Source organism: Octodon degus, unplaced genomic scaffold (genome assembly GCF_000260255.1).
Source record: "Octodon degus isolate 3935 unplaced genomic scaffold, OctDeg1.0 scaffold00151, whole genome shotgun sequence".
Classification (NCBI taxonomy): Eukaryota; Metazoa; Chordata; class Mammalia; order Rodentia; family Octodontidae; genus Octodon; species Octodon degus.
Genome location: NW_004524727.1, coordinates 1,806,384 through 1,814,078, shown reverse-complemented (window position 1 = coordinate 1,814,078; position 7,695 = coordinate 1,806,384).

The following is a 7,695-nucleotide window of genomic DNA, read 5'->3' as shown; positions in this document are numbered from 1 at the left end:
AAGAAAGAAAGAAAGAAAGAAAGAAAGAAAGAAAGAAAGAAAGAAAGAAAGAAAGAAAGAAAGAAAGAAAGAGAAAAGCACTCCTGGACTCAGTGGATTCAAACCCAGCCCATGACCCAGGATGACCTTGACTGCCTCTCTCAGGCATGGTGTGCACCTGTAATCCCAGCAGTCTGGGAGGCTGAGGCAGGAGGAGCGTAAATCGAAGCTCAGCCTGGGCAACCAAGTAACTGAGCAAGGCTTTACCTCAGAATTAAAACTATAAACACAAAGGTCTGAGGTTGGAGCTCCACCTCAAAATAAAAACTAAAAACAGAAAGGTCTAAGGATGGAGCTCTGTACAGAAGTCCTAGGTCCTATCTCTAATACTGGGAAAACAGGGACAAGAGGCAGTGTTTCCTCCCCTTAAATCCACATAGCCTCAGACTTGCCCAGCAGAACATGCAAACATGATGACTTACTCTGAGAATGGGGTCTCGGAGGCCCTGGTGGCTGTGCCCCTCCCAACTATGATGTCCCCAGCAGCAGCCCCAGAGCCTGCTGGCTTTCTTGATTCCTGACCCACAGTCTGTGCAAGCAGTAAAGTAGGGGTTGCCAGCTGCTCAGTGAGGGCTATGTTGTTGCACAACGACCTAGCCTCTGGGTGTGGGGAATTAGTTACCTCTGCAGAGACTTTAGAGCCCACCAACAGTAACTGCAACAGATTGTAAAGATTGGGCCACACCTCTCACCTGTATTGAAATGGGAGCACCTAGCACTGCACCTCCACCTCCAACCACTGTAAAAAAGAAAACCAGAAGCTCCTAAACATGGCTTGTACTTCTACTTGAAGGGCTTTTATAAAAATCTACTTGAGACATGAGCCTAGGCTTATGCAGCAATAGTAGGCTTAATAAAGCAACAACTGTGCGTGGTGATACACACCTGCAGACCCAGCACCCAGGAGGCTGAGGATCGCTATAAATTCAAGGACAACCTGGGCTATAGAGGGAGTTCAGTCAAATCCAGCCTAAAATACACAGCAAGATACTGTCTCACATTAAACAAAAAAGTAACAGACCAAACCCAAGGCCAGTTAAAATTACATCCCAACATGAAGAGGAAAGCAGACAACATTCAGTGCGCCTTAACCTAATCCAGGAAGTGGCCATGCAGGTTTAGCCAGCCTTCAGGTTGGAAGTTTAAATGGAAGGATGGGAAGTGGAAGTCAGTAAGGCTCCTGGAGCCTGGGTTCAAGTCTGCGCCCCATCTGTTGCCTGTGACCTTGACTGAGTGATTTAATCCTCTGAGCTGAGGCTCTTCTCTGACGCAGCAAGATGTTCTCAGGGCATTTCTAGCCCACAGCACTGTTATCCAATCCCAGGTTGCTAAGGCACTTTGTGGAGCTTTAGATAAGAGAATGCCTCATGCCTGTCATCCCACCACTTTTGAGGCTGAGGCAGGAGGATTGCTGCAAATTCAAGGTTCCGCCTGGGCCACCTGGTAAGTTCAAGGCCAGCCTGATCCACATAATGAGACCCTGTCTCCAAAGAAAAGGAGAAAACAACATTTATTACAGTTTTTCACCAAAGATTGCTTTGTGAAAAGCGAGGAAGAAGTGAAGGCAAAGGCCCTGGGTTCAGTTCCCAGTGCTGAAAAAAAATTCCCAAGCATTGATCTGGCAACTTGGCACAGCCCATAGCCAGGGACACCTTCCTCCTGAGGTCACCATGCTGTGGACCAGCTCAGCTGCCTGGAGACAGCGCTTCCTCCCTGCAGCTCCCCCTCCAAACATTCCTGAAGCTGCTTTGCAAAGACCCCCAGTTGACAGCAACAGCCCGTCCTCCCAGGGGACCTATCTAGCCAGGTTTGGTGTTCACACTTCAGTGGCTCTGATATCCATGTCCCTTGTCCCCACAGGTGGATGGGACCCCTCCCACAGCACAGCCCACCACCTTGGTGAGCAGAAACTGCCAGTGTAGAAGCCAGGGGGCTCATGGTTGCTCACCCCGTGGGCCTTTGTCCCACTGCCCTTTGGATACCTACTAAGATTTCACACCCATCTCGTCCAAGCGGAGCTTCTAGTTCCACTGCCAGCATCTGGCCCTGGCCTCCTAACTTCAGCTTTGCTCACTGACTTCGTTTCTTTAACTTCCTACAGTCCATTCACCAGTGAGTTCAATGATTCCACTCCAAACACAGCTATGTTGGGCATAGTGGCACATGCCTGGAGTTGTAGCACTTGGGAGGCTGAGGCAGGAGAATTGCCATGAGTTCAAAGCCAGCCACAATTTAAGTCTCTCCAGAATCTGTCCACACCAAGGTCCTGGGGCGCTTCCTGGCAGAAAGGACCCAGTCTTGAAGGGGGTGTTAGTGGCTGCTGTCATTCTGGGTCACTTTGGAAAACTGGGGTACACATGTTTAGCTCTTCAAGTGGAACAGATTAAAGAGATCACCAAATTTTTTTAAAATTTATTTTATTTTATTTTATTTTATTTGTGTGTGTGTGTGTGTGTGTGTGTGTGTGTGTGTGTGTGGCCAGCTCAGCCAACCAGGGGGCGGGGCTGGCTGGCATGTGGTGCTGGGGATTGAACCACGGTCCCTTGTGCTTTGCTAAGCTTGTTCTAAGTAGGTGCTTTAGACCACTGAGCCATCTCCCCAGCCCCATCACCAAATTTTATAAACATCCAAGATGTCATCTTGACTCCTGCCAGAATCTCAGCCATTTAGAATCTTAGGACTCAAAATCTCAGTGGTCAGCTCCAGTTTATACTGATTAAGCAGGCTGTTACTTGAACTCTGAGGCCACTTCCTCTTTGTGCAGATTTGAGATCCCTTGCCTCCTTGTTTATACACATGGCCAAGATGGTGGCTCCAAAGGATTGGAAATGCCCAAGCAACACTCAGAATTCCACCTGGAGAAGCATAAGCCAACTCTCGCTCACATAGAAACTTGGGCCAGGGCCAGGGAGATAGCTCAGTAGAATAAGCACTTGCCTGGCAAGCACAAGGGCCTGAGTTCAATCCCTAGTTCCACAAAAAAAACCTGCCCTTGAAGGCATTCGGAAAAAAAAAAAAAAAAAAAAAAACAAAAAAAAACTTGGGCCAGGTGTGGTGGCACATGTCTGGCAAGAAGGAGGCTAAGGCAAGACGATCACCTTGAGTTTGAAGCCAGCCTGGGCTATATAGCAAGACCCTGCCACACTTGAGTTCTTGGAGCTGGAAATGTGCTAATTGCTTAACAGCTTCATGCGATGTTAACACTAATGCCCAGGGGCTTAGAGAATGCCAGCAGGTAGCATCACCAACCCACAGGGCTCAGAATGAATGACATGAGACCCACAGGCAAGGGCTGCCCAGGGAGCATGGTGTGCACTTAAATCACACAAAGTATCACAATAAAACATCTACTGCCACCAATCCCCTCAAAAGAGTTCTCTCTTTGAACACATTCATCCCATCATCCTTGCCACTTTCTGCAGCAGCTCTGGAGTCCTTTTTCTTGATGGTCTTTATAAAGTGTGATCAGAAATACAGACTAAAAAATCCTTTTGCTCTGGGATGGGGCGCTGCACAGTCCAGGCTCTGGCTTACTTGGGTGGTTGCTTCATCCCTGCACCCCATTTCCACCAGACCTTCACTGTGATGTATGCTGAGCGCAGTGTGGTCCTCATGTGTGACACTCCTTAGAATTGCTATTTGGGGCCATGGAGGTAGCTCAGCAGTCTAAGTGCCTGCCTAGGCAAATGCAAGGACCTGGGTTCCATCCCTGGTACCCCATGCCATGCCAGCCCAGCCCCAGGTGTGCTGTGCCAGCCACCAAGACCAGGTGTGGTGGCGCACACCTGTAATTGCAGCACTGGGGAGGCTAAAACAGGAAAATCACTAGGAGTCTGAGCTGCATAGTGAGATCCTGTACCAAATGTATAATTTTTTTTTTAAAAATGCTCTTTGGAGCAGGTGTGGTGGCACACACCTGTCATCCCAGCACTCAAGAGGCTGAAGCAGGAGGATGACCATGATCCACCTAGTCATTTCTGTAAGATTACAAGGCTGACAGGCAGCAGCTTGAATTCAAAGCTGGGTCCTGGTCCAAAGCCTAGACTCTGTCACCCTGCTGGCCCCCTGGTAGCATCCACGAGAGTGTCCTCACAGTGACTCAAGTCATCATTTCATGTCTTCCTCTCAGAAGTCTCAGTGATGTGCTCCACCCGGGAAGGGGCCACCCCACATGGCCAGAGGTCAGAGGTGTCTACACTGTCGCTCCCCCTGCTTCAACCTCACCTGTGATGAGACCTCGGCCCACATCCCTGGAGCCAAGGAGGACACTGTGTCACTGGCTTGGCATGAAGCCACCATACACCACAATACACATATACCACATATCCACACCACACACCCATACCACACCCACACCACACTCATACCCACACCACACACATACTGCGGCATATACACCACACATACACCACATACATACTCCACACCACACATACATCATACCACACACACCACACATACATCATACCACACACACCACACACCCATGCCACACACATCCACACATACACCACATATACACTCACACCATACCACACATACCAGACACACACACCACACACCCATACCGCACACAACCACACATCCACACCACACCACACACACACCTCACATACAACACCACATACAGACTCATACCTACACCATATCACACATACCAGACACTTATGGGCCAACTCAGACACTCCCTCACTGCACAGGAGGAGGCTGGTCCATTCTACATTCCTTTCTTTTTGGTACTGGGAATAGAACTCAGGGCTTTGCACTTTCAAGGCAGGCGCTATCCTGCTAAGATACATTCTAGTTTGTTTCTAAAACCCTAAAAAATCGTGTCCAGCAAGGTTTTCACCTTTTGTTCCATCAAGCACATTGGCCCTGTGAGCTCAGAGGTGATCCATAATGACTCAGTCCAAAGCTCTCTGAGTCACTGATTTGCTTATAAATCTGGCGACGTATGATCCGCCCACCCCCCGCATTCCTGTTCATTCCCACTACCGTAAAGCTTCCGCCCAGTTGGGAAACAAAATGGCCTGACGGCCTCCAGCGGCTCCTTTCACACACTACAGGTCCCTTGAAAGTAAAAACTGTAAATTCAGAGGCAAAGCTCCAATCCTTAAAAATACTGCACAATGAACTGCTCTTTTTGTTTATTTACTTTTGGAGGGGAGGGGACAGTGTCTCACTATGTAGTTCAGGCTGGCCTTGACTTCACTGTGTAACACAGATTGGTCCTAAAGTCATGGTGACCCTCTTGCCTCAGCCTCCTGAGTGCTGGGACAGTTGAGTGTCTCGTGATGAAATTATCGTAGACTTAGAGTAGGCTCTGAGGCCAGCCACAGGGACATCCCAGGCCTCTGCCATCTCTCGTCTAAATCCTACTCAGGCTCAAGTTTTACATTCTCTACTGCCTCCTCCAGGAAGTGTGCTCACGCCCCTACCATATCAGCAGTGGTGATTGGGTTGGAAACTCAGAAACACCCAGCTCACCTGACTTCAACAGTGAATGGAGGTTTATTGCCTCCGGTGACGGTAAAACCTTGAATAGGAGTATTTAGACAAGGAATATTCTGGTGACGCTGGTTCAGTTTATTTCTGTCTCTTCATTCACCTTCTGTATTCAGTTTCTTTAGCTCATGGGTAACAAAATAGCTTCCAGCAGCTCCTAGGGCTTCACCCTACATGGTAACACAAACACCCAATCTGATTGGTCTACCTTGGAAGGTGTGGTCACACTTGAACCAATCACTGTGCACAGGGGGAGATGGAATGCACTGATTGGCCAAGCCAGGCCAGGTGGTTAACCTGCTGGATGGAAACTCCACTTCACCCTTGCGCTTGGAAAGGGACTAATGGAAAGGCGGCGGAGGACTAGATGCTAAGACAAAACAGTGAAACCAGGGTCACATTTGGTCCCTGTACTCAGTACCACGCTCCAGCATTTCCACCGAGTCACTGGTCATCCTTGTCCTGTGTCTGTTTGCAGGTCTGTACCTCCCTGAGGAAATTCCCAGCATCTTGAGCCCGGAAGCATGGTATCTTGGGTCCCATCCTGGTTCCTCCCTCCCTTCACAGGCTACAGCTCAATCTATCTTTGTTGAAGTAAATTACATTCCTTAAAGAAAATAAAGAAAAAGTTGTTTTCATATTTTTGAATTCCCAAAAGATCCAATTACTCTTCCGCCCCCGTTGATTAATCTCTTGTCCCGTAAGTAAGGCTAATCATGGCCCCAAAAAGACTCTCTCGTGCCGTAACCTGATACATTCAGAACATTTTAGACATTTTAAAAGCGAAGTCCAATGTCCCCTGCATTTTTTGTGGGTGAATGTGTACAGTTAAAAATAGAAATGGAAAAAGCCTGAAGCTCTGTGGACTCATTGGCAGCCACCCTGGATCAGACCCCCAAATATAGCCTGCTGACGATTTGCCACAGGCAGTTTTGTTTTTTCTCATTCCACGCAGTGATCATTCTGAGCAGTCATCCTGAATATTTGCTCAACAGTACATTTTTCCCACTCGGGGGAGGTGGCTTTTTCTTTAAAAAGGGATGACAGTCTCAGGCACAGTACATTGTATCCTGGCGCTTGGCAGCAGCTCCGCGCTCAGGTGACGCTGCCCCATGTCCGTGGGATTGTTCACATTAGAACGTCTCCCAAGGCCACTGGGATCCTGAGATGTTTCAGGGAGAGGGACACAGACATGACATTCTGATAAATACAAGACCGGAAGGGAGGCTCTACGAGGGGTTTCTCAAGAGAGACAGCAGAGCAGAGCCTGGCAGTCCTGGATCCTTCCCAGGCTGTCATGCCGTCACCCACCCACATTTCCTTCCTCTCCTGTCCTGTGTCCAACACTTCCCAAGCCCCACCTCCTGCCAGTGTGACAACTCTGGGTAGGACAGATGCAGACATCTCCCAACGGATGGCTGGCCACGTGTTAATGTCAGCTGCCTCTCTTGAGTTTCCGGTCAGAGCACCCACATCATTCATTAACAGGAGCTTGGATTTCCAGGCCAGACCAAAGATGTCTGTGTTGCCCATGAGTGATAGTGGAAACGTGGCACCGGCTTTTCAAAGGGAATATACCTAACTGACCTCTTCACATAGTCTCAGAGTGTGGGATGGATGATTGGACGTGAATCTCACTTGTTTTGTTTTGGAGACAGAGTCTCACTAAGAAGCTCAGGCTGACCTTGAACTCACTACATAGCCCATGTTGGCCTTGAACTTTCAGCAGTCCTCCTGCCTCAGCCTCCTGAGTGCTAACATTACCGACATGCACCACCACGCCTTTCACCTCTTTTATTTTTTGACAAAGTCTTTCTCTGACACTTAGACTGGCTTTAAACTCAGGATCCTCCTGCCTCAGCCTCCCCAGTGCTGGTATCACAGGCATGAGCCACTAGGCTCAGCTAAAAGCTTCTCATTACTGAGTTGCTGGAGCAATCCAGGTCAGTCAGCTATGAGGCCCTCTCCCAGTAGTAAAAGGAAAGAGAGAAGACGACGAAGATGAAGACGAAGAAGAAGAGGAAGAGGAAGAAGAAGAAAGAAAGACAAGGTGAGATCAGTTTGCATGATGCAGCAGAACACAGTCTTTTTTTTTTTTTTTAATTTTATTTATTTATGTGTGTGTGCAGGGCAGCTCAGCCCACCGGGGGG